The sequence below is a fragment of the Mauremys mutica genome, chromosome 10, assembly GCF_020497125.1.
Source record: "Mauremys mutica isolate MM-2020 ecotype Southern chromosome 10, ASM2049712v1, whole genome shotgun sequence".
Taxonomy (NCBI): Eukaryota; Metazoa; Chordata; order Testudines; family Geoemydidae; genus Mauremys; species Mauremys mutica.
This window is the reverse complement of record NC_059081.1, coordinates 36,102,722-36,120,231: the sequence shown is the minus strand read 5'-3', so window position 1 is coordinate 36,120,231 and position 17,510 is coordinate 36,102,722. Positions and strand designations below refer to the sequence as shown.

The following is a 17,510-nucleotide window of genomic DNA, read 5'->3' as shown; positions in this document are numbered from 1 at the left end:
CACCCATTAGTTTCTGCTGAATCTAAGCTCCCAATTTAAAGAAAAAAAAGGTGTCTAGTCCTTCTTCAGAAGAAATTCCCAAATGCTTGTGAGAAAACAAATCGAGGCTGTGATGTGTAACTGAGGCTGCAGATATGCAATCTGAAGAATAGAGAGCTATTGACTTCCTAAATCTCCAACCTTGGCACCTGCTTTCAGCCAAATAAGCCATGAATGTAACAATTCCCTCCCCCGCCCCATGCACTCAGTCACTTTATGGCAATAGAGTCATTCCATGGCTATTACTCCTGCCTTGGGACCAAGGCACCTCCATGGAGCTTGCACCTACATGAGGGAATGTTGGGGGAATCTATGTAGTGGAAAATCCATTGATTGGCCCCCAAATCCCTGCTGCACAGTGGGCTGCCAGGAAACTTAGGCTTCATGGATCCTCATGGTAGGCTTTATGACCTCCATCCACCAGGCAGTAACATTCTCTGATTAGGCTACAAGAGGAATTAAAATATTGGTACAGGTAGAATAAATCTTCTGGCTAGTGACCCACTGGATGATTTAGTGGGTCACTAATCTCGTTTTCTTAGTCACTGCCATGCTTGCATTGTAAAACTGCATTTAGGGTTTGGGGTGGGCAAGATGGAGACATGATTGACATTACAGACTGTAGTGGGGCAGCTCCCCCACTCCAGCGGAAAAAGGGTTAAAGTCAGCCCTGGGAGAAGGTTGTGGCTGAGAGCTGCTAAGCTGGGCTGCTTGGGGAAGCAGCTGCAGCTGGGCCACGCCCCATTCAGGCCACAGCTGGCCTGTATAAAAAGCTGTGAGCCAGAGGCCCAAGTGAAGTCACTCTCCAGGCTGGGAGAGAGCAGGGCCTGGCTGCCTGCAGAAAGGGTACTGGGAGTGAAGCAGGGCTGGGGAGAGCCAGGGGAGCTCCAGGCTGGCAACTCCCCGGACTGCAAGACCTGGTCCAAGGCTCATAGAGGTACTGGGAGGCAAAGGAAGGCAGCAGGTCCGAACCCCCTTGCCTCAGTCTGGGCTACTGCCAGTCATCACTATGCCCCCACTCCCTGGGGCAGACTGCAGTGTAAAAGCCACTCATCATAGGCAAGGGGGTTCAGACCTGCTGCCTTCCTTTGCCTCTCAGCCACAACCTTCTCCCAGGGCTGACTTTAACCCTTTTTCCGCTGGAGTGGGGGAGCCGCCCCACTACACAGACATGCAGCAGTTCTGAGAGTTAGCTCCCCAGAAAGACAAAAAGGCTTCAGTGTTAACTCCCCACAAAGCTGAAGGGAGGCAACTTGCAAAGATTTAGGGATCAATCCTACCCTCCACTCAAAGTTATATTTTACATATATGTATGTATTCGCACTTAGACATGGGTGTTTTAGATCTGTAAGTCAAGATCTCATTATTGAAAAAACTCATCATAAGTTGCAAAATATATTGATGTTTGTCATTATATGTTGTTTGAATTGTATAAAGGTATTAAAAAGGAATATAATTAAGCTTAATGTAGTCAGAAACCAAACCTAATCACAGCATCATTGCTGCAACTTTTATATCTGCTTATGAAGTAGCTACTATGTTGCTAAAAGCCACAATGGCATAAAATAATAGCCATAGCTATCTAAAGCTATAATTAACAGTACCTGAGGCAGCCTAAACATTAAGGACCAAATTTTGACCCTGAACTTATATGGCTATGGGTGGTGGAAGACGAGGAGGGGCCTTCCTACCTTTATATGGCTTGCTTAAAAGCTGGTTGAAATTCCACTTGGGGAAGCATATGGGCTGCTACAGACATGCTGCTCCTCAGAACAATCAGTCAAAAGGAGCAGGGAATAGATAGAGCCCTGGTTCCACCCATCCCTCTGTATTGGCCACCAATATGTTGTCAGGGAGAGTATAATTCACCCCAAAGAGGCTGTGCTACACACACACACACACACACACACACACACACACACACACTCTCTCTCTCTCTCTCTCTCTCTCTCTCTCTCCAGAATGCCATTCTGTGCTCCCCACTGTCCCCAGCGTACAGCTGCAGCTAAATCTAGTCCTAATATTAACACTGTCCCATTAGCCTGATTAGAGTTATGCCTGCAAAGAGAAGATGACTTCTTTGTCTGTCTTTCTGTGATGTACATTATTAATTTTTTAAATTTCATTCACAGTGGCTAAATCAGGGGTGGGCAAACTACGGCCTGTGGGCCAGATTTGGCCTGTCAGGGCTTTGGATCCCGCCCGCGGGATTGCCCCCCGTGGTGCTGTGGGCCCCACACCGCTCTCAGAAGAGGACGGCATCATGTCCCTGCGGCCCCCAGGCGGGGAGGCCGAGGGCTCCATGCATTGCCCTTGCCTCCAGGCCCCGCTCCCCACAGCTCCCATTGGCTGGGAACAGGGAACCGCGGCCAATGGGAGCTTCGGGGGCAGTACCTGGAGGCGTGGCAAGGGCAGCGCACACGGAGCCCTCCGCCCCTTCCCTCCAGGGGCTGCAGCGCTTCCTAGAGCGGTGCGGGGCTGGGGCCAGGGCAGGTAGGCAGGGAGCCTGCCCTGGCCCCGGTGCGCGCCGCTGCCACCCTGGAGCCGCTTTAGATAAGCGGCACTGGGCTGGAGCCCAAACCCCTCCTGCATCCCACCCCCCAACTCCCTGCCCTAAGCCCCCTGCCTCCACCTCACACCCCTTTTGCACTCCAACCCCCTGCCCTGAGCCCCCTCGTACACCTCACACCCTCCTGCACCCCAACCTCCTGCCCTGAGCCCCCTCCCGCAGTCCACACCCCTCCTGCACCCTTGCTCTAAGCCACCTGCCTGCACCTCGCACCCCTCCTGCACTCCAACTCCCTGCCCTGAGCCCTCTCATACACCTCACACCCCTGTGCACCCCAACCCCCTGCCCTGAGCCCCCCTGCACCCCGCACCCCTCCTCTTTCCTAATCTCTTGCCCTGAGCCCCTTCCTGCACACCACATCCCCTCCCACACCCCAACCCCCTGCCCCGGCCCCGCATACAATTTCCCCACCCAGATGTGGACTTCAGCCCAAAAAGTTTGCCCACCCCTGGGCTAAATACTTCTTAATTTCAAGGATGCAATAATTTGAATTGCATAGCACAGGATCAATAGTTTGTGTATGTAAACAATTCATGATTGTGGGATGTTCACAAGTCATTACGACTTTGGGAACTCACACCTGGTGAATGGTGTGCAGATCTCCGTGATTCTTTATGCATGAATGTGCTATGTGCACTTAACTTCCAAAATCCAAGTTTCAGCCAGGCCTACACTGCTGATCAGAGGTAAAACTTGTGGCATGAGTAAAATTAGAGTAGATGAGAAAATGGTTATCTTTTTCTTTGCCTTATGGGATACAATAATATTGTCTAAAATATATAACTGACATGACATCTAAGAACACCTAAAGAAGCTGAAAAGCGCTAGAGATCAATAATATGCATTGAAAGTAGCTGGTAGAGAAAGGCATAGAACGTTAATGACATTATGATACCAAATTCATCCAATATTGAGACAAAGGAATAACACAAGTAACTGTGATTCACCCATACACATCTCCACAAGAATATTAGAACTCTTTACGGATTTGTGAAATGGGGCACTACAGCAAGAGGAAGAATGCTGTGGCCAAGATGCTGAAAGTTTTACAAAGATGGCGGGTGAATTTGTATAATTCTATCAGGAGAGAACAGTTGCAGGAATCCATCTGTGCAGGGATACAGAAGACAACAGTAGAGAAAAATGTCAGTATTTTTTGAGCTAGGTGTGAAGACACCTTCTACTATGATGATTTTCCTTGTGATCTGGGGCCCTCTTTAACACACTGCCAACTAGACAATGGTTAGTCATGTGGCAAGTTGGGACAGCTGTTCATTATGCACAATGTTCACTTCACTGTTACTTCATCCTCTTATTCTCCTCCACCCTTCTCTTTTGTTGGTTCCTTCCACCTGTCAAGTCTTATTATTATCGTAGACTGTGGGCTGTATGGGGCAGATACTGTGTTATTTAAGTGTATGTACAACATCTACCACAATGCAACCTAGATCAGGATCTCTAGAGGCTCCTGTTGTATAAATATTAAAAATTGTTTAAAAAATTAAAATAATCTTTAGAAAGGAGAAAGCAAACATGGGCATAAGTCTGTTTATATGTGCAGTAGGGGACTGAATTTTTATTCGGGCATTCAGATGCTATTACTGAATAGAACTGTAATTGCTATACTAGTTTTATATGTTAGTGGCGAATGCATCAATTTTAGAGCCCCCGGGCTGCCATAACTTACACAGAATCTTGTTGTAAAAAGTTCCAAAATTTGTTTTTCAGTAATTGTCTGTGTTATACACTTTGGACCTAGGTTTGCATTTTCCTTTTATCTGACATTTTTTGGAGTTTCTCATCTCTGTGTTGTAGCAAAAAAGGAAAGAGGATTACTTTATAGAGTAAAATTATTTGTATGGAAAAACAGAAAATCTGTCAAAAGAAAATAGGACTGGATAGCTTGATGATCCACACTAGGAAATATAGCCTTTCACCAATTCCTATTTGAATCATGTTGGTATTTATCTTAATTTGTATGTTGTGCCCACCACTCGGTCTCTGTTCAGGTACCTAAATCAACATTTTATACATATCTTATTAAAATAAAAATGTATTCCAGGATACAGCTCTGTACAAATCTATTGCCCCGTACAGGTAAAAGCATAAGTAAATTCATGAGACTTAAGATTTAGTTACCTAAATTTGTAACCATATGATGGCTGCTCAGTAGCCTATTTGGAATGGGTCTCAATCTGATATAAAGAAAGATAAACTGAAAGATCATAACACATCCAGTGGACCTTTCACAGTATTTATCTAAGTGCCAAATACAGAAGATTTACACAGAGATTTCCTAGTGGACTCCACAGTATATTCTTCTCTTCACCTCTCCTAGATTTGGTTGTTTTGCTTATATTGTTAGTCTGTCTGTGTGTGCACGTGTGCGTGCATGTGTGTGTTTTCATTGCCTTCAGTCATTGTGTGGAAGACTTTTACAAAAAGGCGAGTCTTGGACCATTCTTTGAAATATGTCAAGTTAGGGCTCATGCTTATCTTCTCTGATAGCTCATTCCTCAATTGGCAGTCATTTATCCAAGAATCTTATCCTGATCAAGGCATCTGTTGCTACCTTTTTGTTCAGGGTTGATGATGAGTCCTGTAAGATCCTGAAAATCCATTTTACTTTGTTGAATGGAGGGCAGATGCCTTCAATGGAAGATGAGATAATGCTTTGGCTACCCCTTTGAAGTGATTTCTTCTTTCCACCAACATTATGTCAATTTGAGCAAGATTCTCCTTATCTTGGGTCTGCTCTCATTCAGGCACTGGAATATTTTCGCAACTAAGTTCATGTCTGCTGAGTAGAAGATATACTGCTTTGCAGCTTCTAAGGCACAATCGAAGAGGTTCTCTTCATTTCCAGCATGGCAATAGTGTATTCCTGAAGAAGTCTTTGTGTCTTTGTTGAATGGATTCTGATTAGATTTCCTGTCACCAGTGAGTTAGTGTTCTGCTTTCACTGTTCATATAATGTGGTTTGTCAATGAAAGAAAGTGATCTATGGGGTTGATGTAGGGGATTTAAGGACAAAAACATGAATGGTTGTGGCTACCGTACAGTTATATTGTTCTACCTACTCATCAGCACTTTGGTCATTCAGTTGGAAAGCTAGAGTTTCTAGAGCATTTTTAGAGTACACTGTGTACAAGAACCTTTAAGATAAAATCACTGTGGCTGGTTCAACTACTCAAGTGGGAGTAGTGGGGAAAGCAAGATCTCTTATTGGATTAGTTGGTGGATGGACCAGGAAAGCACTGTGTTTATTATGTTCCCAAAGTCCACTCCCAGGCTAAAGATAAGGTTCCACGTGTGACTGACAGAGTGTGTAGCCATATCACATGACCACCACCAAACCTTGCACCATCTCAGCCATTTCAGCAGAAAAGGGAAAGAATGACTAGCCACATAGAGTGAAAAGTAGTGTTACCCCATGAAGGTCTCCCCAAAACAGGAATGAAGATGTACGGGCAGTGTGGGGCACAGGCACCGCTGTTCCCCATTTTGTAGGTAAAACACAGATTTTAGTTTTCAGTGTCATTAATATGGCAACTTTCACAAGCACTAAATTAATTGTGACAGAGTGCAAGGTATGAAAGCCTGAGTCAGCACTCTGGTCGCAGCAACTCCAGTCAGGCAAAGCAGATTGAAGCTGACTAAGCAGAGCTGTGCCTAATTTGTGGGTGGGACAGGGCAGGGCAGAAAGGCTAATTCAGGGGTAGGCAACCTATGGCATGTGTGCCGAAGGTGCCGCGTGAGCTGATTTTCAGTGGCACTCACACTGCTCGGGTCCTGGCCACTGGTCCGGGGGGCTCTGCATTTTAATTTAATTTTAAATGAAGCTTCTTAAACATTTTAAAAACCTTCTTTATTTTACATACAACAATAGTTTAGTTATATATTATAGACTTATAGAAAGAGACCATCTAAAATGTTAAAATGCATTACTGGCACGCAGAACCTTAAATTAGAGTGAATAAATGAAGACTTGGCACACCACTTCTGAAAGGTTGCCGATCCCTGGGCTAATTAATCCATTAGCCAAAGCCCACAAATAGGCACAAGAAGGAAGTGAAAAGAGAGAAGCAGGCAGGAAGAAGGGGAGAGAGATTGTTATCCCTTGCTTGATAAAGGAGCTATATATGTTATGAAAGTGATGGGACTCCTTTATAAATAAACTGCTGTTGGACCAGCACAAGGGTCTCTGTGTAGTTTGTCAACTGAGACAGAAGCAGGACCAAGGAGGCCCTTTTACACTCACATTAAAAAAGAGAACCAGGAGGATACTTGTAGCACAAGAAAAAAAAGACAACTATTTGACTATTATTTGGATATTTCACTTACATATTTTGAATAAAAAGCCACACCGTTTATCATAACAATATTTTAATATCTATATGTAATAGTACCTTCAGTACAACTGTTTAAATAAGTGAAATGGGTTGTTTTCCATCTTGGATAAAAATTTTGGATTCATCTATACTTTGAGATCTGTATCCAAATTGAAAAATTTTGTCCCAAGTTTGAGTCAATGATCTTGAGTAAATTTTCCGCTACTAAAGTATATAATCACGTTTTCCATGAAAGTGCAGTTCCATTACGAATAAATAGGATTTAATGGTCTTGCACTAGCTATTTAATCTAAATTTAAAGACTATTCCACATAGTCCGAGTGATTTTATTTCCTGTGACTTTGACTATTTCTGCTGATTATTTGAGAGAGAATCCTCAACAGGGTATAAAGGGCAAAAATGCTGAGGCTGATATGCTAAGAAATGCCACCTTTATCAAAGATAAAAGGGAGCCATCTGAGTGGCTTGGTAGAGAACTAGATTTTAAAATTACTCAACCTTAGGCCAGACAAAACCAGACTTATCATAGAAACATCATTGTTCAACTCTGGAGGAGAGAACCAATCACATTACAGTAACTCCTCATTTAAAGTTGTCCCGGTTAACGCTGTATCGTTGCTGATCAATTAGGGAACATACTTGTTTAAAGTTGTGCAATGCTCTCTTATAACGTTGTATGGCAGCCGCCTGCTTTGTCTACTTCTTGCAGAAAGAGCAGCCCATTGGAGCTAGCTCGGGGGGAGGGGCTTGGAACCTGGGTGGACTGACAGCCCCACTATCAACTCCCCTAAATTCCCTGTGTGGCAGCCGCCCAGCAGGCTATCAATTGTTGGGCAGTGCAGCTGTCTCTCCCCCCACTGCCATGTGCTGCTCCTGCCCTCTGCCTTGGAGCTGCTCCCGGGAGCCTCCTGCTTGCTGTGCAAGGAGGTGGGGGGCAAGGAGTGCTAATGTCAGGGTGTCCCCCTCCCTTCCTGCTCCTTTACCCCATCCACAGAGTGGGGGAAGGGGGGACACGATAGGGCTCAGGACGGAGGGAGCTTGCTGGCAGCAAGTGCTGTTTCAACTTGCTGATCTACTTAACAAGGCAGTGTACTTAGAGTGGGGTCAGCCTACTTAAAGGGGCAATGAATGTCTCTCTCTCACACACACAAAATGTGTGTCTCTGTCTCTCTCTGCCATGCTGTCTCCCCTCCCTTCATTCATGCTGCCCTGTAGAGTATGAGGCTACCATAACAACGTGTTAACCCTTGAGAGCTCAGCTGAGTACCAGTTCATCATTTAGCAGTAAGGCATTCCCCGAGAAATATCCCACCCTTTTCCACCCTCTGACTCCACCACCTCAACCAAGCATCATGATCATCATTAAATTGTTTAAAACTTATACTGTGTATATGTGTGTATATATATAATATAGTCTTTTGTCTGGTGAACATTTTTTCCCTGGAACTTAACCCCCGTATTTATATTACTTTGTATGGGGAAATTGAATTCGCTTAACATCGTTTCGCTTAAAGTAGCATTTTTCAGGAACATAACTACAACGTTAAGCGAGGAGTTACTGTATTTCTTGGCATAGCCTACCTCATTGCCCCTTGCAGATAAATGGCAGTAAAAGATAGCCCTTGTCAGTCTAAAAATGGGGGCAAGAGCTGACCTTATGTGACATGAGTAAAACAGCTGCAGAGGGAAAAGGCAGAGTGAAACACCGAATTCACAAAAAATGAAGCCTCACTTTTCATATATATTTTTCTAATCTGGATCCAGATCCTCCCTGGCTCCTTATTCAGTGAAGTCAATGAATAAGTTAGGCAGATTTTTGCCCTATTCAATGGTAATATAGAGCTCCTATATTGTATAGCGCTTTTGATCTGTAGATCTGACAGCAATTCACAAAAGAAGGAAAGTATCATTAGCCCCATATTAAAGATAAGGAAACTGGCCTAACTCTAGGCACTCAAGTTTGAAAATGTTGTCCTAACGTTTTGCATTAGCTCTAAATCATTTCTCTATTCAATCCATAAAACTTGAACTAGATTATCTGGTTTCTCCCTTTTCCCAAAAAGGATCTCATTGTCCTGAGGATCATCTAGGTTCCATATGGTCCCTAGCTCACCTCCCTTAGGCCCTCTGATCTTCAATGCCCTGTTGGTACTAAGCTTCCTGACTATTCATCACAGATCTCATTGTCTTGTGGAGCTGCTAAGTTTTCTAACTTATCTTCCCCCTCTCCCACCCCAGCTGTCATTGCTCTGTGAAGGACTTTTGGGTTCATTGACTCATCCTTTATAGTGCTGGGCAGAGCTCCTAGCCTCTGGCTTTGCTAGACTCTTGCCTTCTTAGGTATTACCAGCACTGTAATCTACTTATAGTGAAAAAATATGAGTTTATTAACAAAGGTTAAAATTTAAGAGCTAGTGAGCAAATACAATAAGAACTGGTTACAAGTAAAACAAAAGGTATAACACACTTCTTATAGCCTAAACTTAACTTTAACAGGCTAAGGCCTTGTCTAAGGACGTCTCTTACCCAGATGTCCTTTACAGTGCTTTTCAACCAAGCCCTGGTTGAGATCCCACTTTAATTAATGTAATCACATTGCCCTCTGTGCAGGATCAAACAGGGGCCCTTTTGTTTTCCTCTTATACCCCAAAGTTCATAATCTTTCCACTCCTCCCTCCCCCAAAGACAGGACAACACTGTGGGTTTTAGTTTCCAGTGTCTTCCCATGTTGACTTCACATCCCCACACTGACTTGGAATGCAAACATAGCTCTCATTGTGTTTGCCTTACAATGCGTAATTTACATCAGAGACTGGGATAGGTGAATAGACATGCTTTGTCTGACAGAAACTCTGTTTGTCACCAATAACTGGTGACATAGTTTAAAACATATTTTTAGCATGTACATATCTGCATCACAAACAGGAACGAGGAGAAATATTGAGATGAGAACGATGGGGAAAATATTGGCAGGCTGGTCAACATACAACTCTCACACCACTTTAGTTCCAAATAAAGACGCAAATGCACCTTGTCCAGGCAGGATTTATTGTATGGTGAATCAAATGTGAAAGCATGGAATTTATCTGACAATCCGAGTGAGTGCACACCACGTAAGATGCAATCTTCAGTGTAATAAGAAACTTGAGCTTGCAAAATCTAAAGGCTTTCATCCAATTAGTAATATCTCAAGAATTATACCTCTTAATTGGATTTTCAAATACATCATATCCCTAATAAAGACTAAGCAGAAATCAGCTTACCTTCTACAGGTTTGTGAAAAGCTGAAAACACAGTTAAGAAGACATTTAGGCATCTATTCTCTCATCTTTGTGTGTGGAGCTTACACAATAAATCCTATTAACACTAATGTAAGTTACAGGCATAAATCCTCTGTACATCAGTGGGGAGAATAGATCCCTTGCTGTTAAAAAAGATCAGACTCTGATCAACAGAGAAGACATTCAAGCAGTTTTTATGTGAGGTAGGTGAAAGTATCTGTTTGGTACTGGATTTATGGCACAATAGTCAGATGGCCTAACTAAAACTTTTAATAGCCTATCTGTAAACTTTGGTAGCCAGCATAATTATCAGTAAAAAATGTTTGTGGGAAGGCATTGATAGATTCACTGCACCATCCCTTCCCAATTGTTCCTCCACACACGGCTCTTTCCTTCCTTGTTTTTCTGTACATTTGTGTCTCCTCTTTCTATCTCTCCTCTAGTCTATCTCATCATTGTGTTTGTCTTATTGCTTTCTCTTCCTTTATGGAAGCATCTCCAAAATTTTGAAAGCTCAGCCCCACCACTTCAGGAAAAATGAATCCAACAGTGTCACATTAAAGGCATAGCCATATTTTAGAATTTCAACTTAATACAATTAAATAGTATTTTAAAATGCTTCCTTTGTAGGCCTTCATAATGTGACACTTCCACTTCCTTCTTATAAGCTTTGAAGAGCAGTGAAATAGTTAATAATTACACTTGATAAGATTATTTAAATTTCTTATTTGTTGGAACCAAAACTCTTTTTTTTAAATAGGGCTGTTTTTGGCAAATCTCCTGACTCAAAAAAGTTTTGGAAACAAATTAACAAATGAAAAGGAAAGTTTGTTTTTTGAGTTGAAATGACTTTGTTTTAAAATTTTAGTAAATTTAGACAAAGGTTTTAATTAAAAATTAAAATTCTGACTTTTTGTGTCAATTTGAGATGGGGAAAATTTTTTGGTATCTCAATTTTTTACGGGACAGGAAAAAATCACTTCCCACCCAGCTCTATTAATGATGTTGACATTTAGCATATCACATTGACATCTGAGTTAGCATCCTTCTGAAATAAAGGGAATGGTTCACATTTGAGATTAATAGCTTGAGGTTCTCTGAAACTCAGGTAGACACCACTGCATACATTACACTTGATTCATATTTGGTATTCTTCACAACCATAATATTTGTTTAAAGTGAAAACCAGTATCCAAGGTATAGCTATCACCACATAGCATAACAGTCCCTACGGTGGTGTTATAAACCAGTACAACTTGAAGGAACCTAGAAGTTGTTCTAAATTATGTTAAGGACTGAACTGGCCTTGGCCAGACCCAGGATCAGGGAGAAGCAAAAAAGGAGATGTAAATCTCTAGTTTGGTGCACTTAGGGACTCAACCCAGTATCAATAAAAATGTTTAAAGCTCTATAAAACTGTGGTATAAAGATTTTATTGGTTGGGATGACTTCCATAATTCACTCTCAGCTTTGCCACTCATGAGTAATGTGGCCATCCTAAACTCATTCTGATAAAACCTTTGTACCACACCTTTTTGTATTTTCTACATAGTATATCATGTCATTTGTGGTGATTTCTTTTGTGATATTAGAGAGCTGTTTTCAGAGGAAAATGCTGATAGCTTCCCTTTAAATACATTCCACAAATATTTCCTTTAAAAATTATTTACATAGATTTTTAAATGCTGAAGGCTCCAAATAGCAAGGGTGAGATGACAATTCACCTAATAATTTACTTATTAATTTTCTGTATTAGCCCTTAGATTCTAACAATAGCTAGGAAAAATCTAGGATAGATGGATCATTCCTAATATTGGTGTGTATGGAACTGTACTTGAAGGAGGAAGACGACAAGGATTTCCCCGAGGATTTTCCAATCTAGGGATTGCTCCTTCTAGACTAAGTGCATAGTAAGCACTGTGCCCTTCCAGGCCCAGCCATAGTATGTCATAGTTCAGCTTTTTGTTCCAGTGCAACCAGCTAGCTCTGCTGGCTTATGTGTTGGTGCATCCCTCTCTGCCCTTTCAGGGCACTGTGCTCCTGGAGAAGTAGGGACAGAATAACCCCAGCATCCCCCACATAGCAGGAGCTGCAAACCTCCCTGAAGCTTATGCAGGCAGTGCTAAAGTGGGGAAAGTCTTCTTATTACTTACCCTATGACACACCCATGCACCTACATCAAGGGCCAGGCAGAGTTCAGCCCTTTATATGATTGACAACATTATGAGAAATGACAACATTCTATGAGTGGGAAAGGTTGAGGGATATATGAGAATGAAAGGAAAACTGCCCTTTCAAGTCCATCACATTGTCTGCTGGCACTACAACCACCCCATAAGAGGGTGCACATCATGCTGTACTAAGGAATCCAAGTGAAGGTGGACCATAGGGAGTTATATATGTGGCAATTATTTTAGTATAATAGGATTTATTTCAACATTTTCTATCAATACATTTTTTTAAATAAAAAAAATAACTATGAAAACCCTTTACAGTACTCCACTGATCTGATTCTATATGGTTCAGCTCCATGCTCTGGGAGGATGTGGGGGGAGGTTGGTAGCTTTGATGTCAATAGCATGGTGCATGCAGAGATGTCTCAGTGGAATGAGAGCCACCAATCTGCAATTTCAGGGAACTAAAATGAAAAAATCATAATTATCCCTCTTATCCTTGTTATTTGGGGCATTCAGCTCATAAAATACATATTTTAGTTCCTTTTTCAAAATAAGTCTTTGAAAAGAATGAACACATTGGAGCCAGATTATATCTGTCAGAAGCGATCAAAATAATTTTTTTATTGTACCAAATCCACATAATCTTCCTGAGTGCTACCATTTGCATTGGGATCTTTATGGAAGTAGATATATGTATTAAAAACAAGTACTGCCAGAGTTCCCTATTGGCTCCACATCTGAGATGACTGCAGAAAGTTATTCTAACAAAGGTCAGGAACAACTAATGCTTCTGACACAAAAATCAGTTAAGCAATTTATCATGTGATACAGATTGAAAAAGTGGGGAATTCTACAGACAATTCCCCCTTTTCCAAACCTCTCTCTCTTGTAGCTCCATCTATCATTTTATATATTTCCCACTCAGTTTTTATTCTCTTCTTTAAAAATAAATAACTAAAAAGTAATTCTGCTCTAAATATAGGAAAGCATGTGAAGGCCTTGTTAGGATGGAAAGTAACTCAGGGAAAAAGCTAATTTTTTAAAAAGTGTGAACCCCTGAGCGTCAAACAACTGTGATGATGAGATTGTAAGAGCTGTGATGAGTTGTTGTGTCCCAATACTACAGGGATTCCAAAGGTGTACTCTTTTCCCTCCCACTTGTAATCTTTAAGAGCAGGATTATTTCTCTTCCCAAATACACACAGAATAGTAAAGGAATTTCAGTCCCCTCTTTACTCCCAGTGCAAGCTCCCTGCATCGTGGGTCACAGTACGGTGGGGAGAGCAGCCTCCACAGGGCCACTACTCTCCATCCCATGCAGCTGGGTGAGGAGTGGGGCAGAGGGGGAATAATCAGAACTCAGCAACATGCTGACATGACCCTTAGTGGGGAAGAAACCTGTAACTGGCATGGATGTTGAGCAAATTCCTTTCCCTCTGGAGCAGGAGGGAAGGAAAGCATTAAATAAACTGTGATTCTCAGTGTGACTCCCCTGGTACAAAATATAGCTCCCCCTCAGTACAGCTATGTTCTCCCCTTATTTAGGGCAGGTCTTTCTGTTACAGTCTAGCCCTAAGAGAGTGGAACTGATGATCGTTGACTCAGTAAGGGCCATGTTTTGATACCCTTGTTCAGGAATAGTTTCTTACTCCAAAAGCAGTAGGGTATCAAAACATGGCCTTAAGTCTGGACCAATTAGATTGGCAGAATAAGAATAGGCCTGACCCTCCCCCTGACTTGAATTTAACCCAGCACTTAATTTTATTTTACTTTTAAAGGTTCAGTTCACTTTCAAAGTGTGCATAAGATTTTCTCTTGCCTTGGCACTTCTCGTTTCATACTGAAACTAGAAGTGGAAATAGTGAGATACTGTGAGAGACTTTTTGTGGTATTTCTGGGCTGACTGGAAACAAAAATGTTCATTCTCTTGAGATTTCTAGCCCTGTTTTTCAGACTCAGGAGGTTGGATAGTTCAGATAATCCAGACTTTTGGGATCTCGTGTGAACTGAACTGTATTTCTAAATCTGTTGAAGCTGATAGAGAAAATAGTAAAAGTGGGACCTGCTCAGAGCGAGGCAAGCCCCCAGCCCCACTCCCTGGCTGGAGCACCAAAGCGGGGCAAACCCCCAACCCCGCTCCCAGCCTGGAGCCCCCTCCTGCACCCCAGAGCCCCCACCCTCCCTCATCCCAACCCGGAGTCCCCTCTCACACCCTGAACTCCTAATTTCTGGCCCCATCCCAGAGCCCGCACCTCCAACCAGAGCCCTCACCCCCTCCTGCATCCATACCCCCAATTTCATGAGCATTCATGGCCCGTCATACAATTTCCATACCCCGATGTGGCTCTCAGGCCAAAAAGTTTGCCCACCGATGATGTAGACTGCCTATGCATACTTAATTCTGCCCCCTTTTGCATGAGCATTATATAAGTAAATTTAGGAGCCTAAATCTCACTGAAAGTCAGTGGGATTTAGGTTCTGAAGTCAGGTAATTTGGAAATTTTAATCACAATTCAGTTCTATGATCACATACTAGTTTTGCCATAGGACCCTGCCTCATTCAGTGGAGAGGATGCACAGTGCTTAAGGAATGAGACAGATGTTCAATATTTTTATCTTCTTCATTCAGCTAGTGATCCCTGCCTTATTTACTGAGTACTGTGGAATGAATGCAGAATTATTCATGTCCTCATAGTGTTTTCCAGGGAGATCCTCACTATAATATCTCCATGCCTCAAAATTAATGAATTTATCTTGTACTGAAAGATGAGAGATTTATTATTCTAATTTTACAGGTGGGGAAACTGAAACAAAAAGACGTGCCTGAGGCCACACAGTAAAAAAGTGACAAAGCTGGGATTAGAATTCAGGAATACCTGACTCCTAACCCAGTGTTCATTCCTCCAGACCACTGCTAGAGAAGATGATAGCAGCTACAGTTCCCATGAGACAGGGGTTCTGTGGGGAAAAAATATTATCTGATTGTATAAATAAAGGCTGTATCATAATGTTTACACACAAGGGGGCTGAATTAAGATCTCACAGGCAATTGTAGAGCTGGCATTTCCTAACTTTTGAGTGCTTGACCGTCCAACCTTAACATTATTTTAACATTTTTTTAAATGTAATGTCCTTGATTTTTTTTTATTTTAATGGAAAAAGGTACAAACAAACAAATTCTATCATGGTTAACTGTAACTCCCCCCGCATCAGGTTTGGCTGCATTCTAAACTTTTGAAATTCCTTCCAGACGTATGATTTCCATTTCTATGATCATGTATCGTCAACACGGTTTGAGCCCTGACCCTTCAGCAGTGCAGTAGTGCTTGAGCTAACTACATTGGTTATCAGCATGATAAGACTGATACTCAGGGGCAGGGAGCGAGTGATTGTGTGGACTGCTCGGGTTATTTTGCTGGGTCTGGGAGGCTGTCTGTTTCCAGAGTTTCCACTGCATTGTGGGCTGCTGCTGCTGCTGCTTTGGTGGTGATATGGATGCAGCCTTTTAGAATGTTTATGTTCAGTTATTATTTTGGCAGGCTGCCAAAATTTACCTGAGGAACACAAGTAAGAGATGGGAAATAACAATTTAAGAATTTTATAACTCAGCAAAACCTAGAGAGAATGTCATGGGACAAAGAAAAGGCATGTCTAAGGTCTTATGGATTTCTCTTTGCTGACTTGAGAAGCCCTGCTGCAAATATTAGAAATGCTGGAGCACCTAAAAAAAGTTGCAAGAATCTGTAATGGGAAGTGTTAAGCAATTGAAATATAGGGGTAATTACTAACTCCCTGTAATGGGTCGGACTCACCCCTGCGGCGCCTCCTGCTGGTGATTCCAGGGAATCAGCTCGGTTTCCAGCACGGAGCGCCCTCTGCAGCCCAGTGATCCGCCTGTTCTCTGGCCCCGAGTCCCTCCCTGGACCCCGGTGCCCTTTTACATGGGGTGCTGCCCCCCCCCGGCAGTAACTCCTTTCTCTCAGGATCTCCTCTCTCAGGGAACCCCCATCCTCTATCCCCACCTTGCCTCAGTGTATGGCTACTGCCAGTCATTGTCTAGCTCCACGTCCTGGGGCAGACTGCAGTATCAGCCTATTCACCACTGGCAAGGAGGGTTTGGACCTGCTGCTTTGGCCTACCCCTGGGCTGCCTCTGCAACCCCCAATACCTGTTAGCCCAATGCTAGGCCGCAGCCTGGGGCTTTCCAGGCTGGAGCTCCCCAGCTCCTCAGCCTTTCCCCAGCCCTGCTCCACTCAGGTACCCAGTCTAGCTCCCTGCAGCCAGGCCCTTCTTTCTCTGAAGGCAGAGAGAGAGACTCTCTTGGCTTCTGGCTTCCCTGGCCTTCTTATAAGGCCCTGTTGCTCAGCTTGGGGCATGGCCCCAGCTGCAGCCACTTTCCCAATCAGCCCAGCCTAAAGGCTGCTTTCTCCAGCCACAGCCCCTTCCCAGGGCTGTTTTTAACCCCTTCAGGGCAGGAGCAGGGGACCACTCTGCTACACTCCCCTATAATAAAATGGATTTGGTGCTTTCCTAAAGGTTAAGAAATGTATCTCTTTGCATTCCTCCTCCCTGTTGCTTTTCAATCAGTGTTTTTCAACAGCAGAATGAAGTTTGGAAAGTAGTCTAATGATTGGTCATTGGAAGGTAACTACACATTCAAAACAAACAAACAAACAACAACAAACGAGTCCTTGTGGCACCTTAGAGACTGACCTCACACTTGGTAAGGCAACTCCTGTCTTTTCATGAATTTATACCTGCTCCTGTATTTTCCACTCCATGCATCTGATGAAGTGGGTTCTAGCCCACAAAGGCTTATACTCAAATAAATGTGTTAATCTCTAAGGTGCCACAAGGACTCCTCGTTCTTTTTGCTGATACAGACTAAGATGGCTACCACTCTGAAACCTGTCCACATTCAAAGTTATTCTAGTTTTCAAAACTTGCTGAGCCAATCTGATCTTAAAATGGTGATGTAACTCATCTGAAACATCTATTTCAATATATTAGAAATGAAAGCTAATTGTTACTGTAATTATTGCTAACTGTATTTAAATATTATCAGATATCTAATATTTCTCTTGCTTTTACG

General features: G+C 42.8%; 1 protein-coding gene across 1 annotated transcript in view; it reads right to left on the bottom strand.

Annotated features, from left to right (window-relative positions):
* The window catches only part of XIRP2 (xin actin binding repeat containing 2), a 155,894-nt gene that overhangs the window by 16,017 nt on the left and 122,367 nt on the right, over nt 1-17,510 (bottom strand). The gene's annotated exons all lie outside the window — the stretch shown is intronic.